Source organism: Anomalospiza imberbis, chromosome 17 (assembly GCF_031753505.1).
Source record: "Anomalospiza imberbis isolate Cuckoo-Finch-1a 21T00152 chromosome 17, ASM3175350v1, whole genome shotgun sequence".
Lineage (NCBI taxonomy): Eukaryota > Metazoa > Chordata > Aves > Passeriformes > Viduidae > Anomalospiza > Anomalospiza imberbis.
This window is the reverse complement of record NC_089697.1, coordinates 7,225,143-7,225,348: the sequence shown is the minus strand read 5'-3', so window position 1 is coordinate 7,225,348 and position 206 is coordinate 7,225,143.

The following is a 206-nucleotide window of genomic DNA, read 5'->3' as shown; positions in this document are numbered from 1 at the left end:
CCAATACCTTTTGGTGCTTCTGTGACTTCATTTTCTGGTCCAAAGACTGAGTACAGAACGGTTCATTTTTCAAAAATGCCATTTGGGTGAGTCTGTGGTACCAGAGCTGCTGCAGTCCAGTGCACTGCTGCAGTCCAGGCAAGGCTGTTATGAGCAGTTAACTCCAAATGTCTCTTTTTGTGGTGGTGTTTTCCTCCTTGAAATGT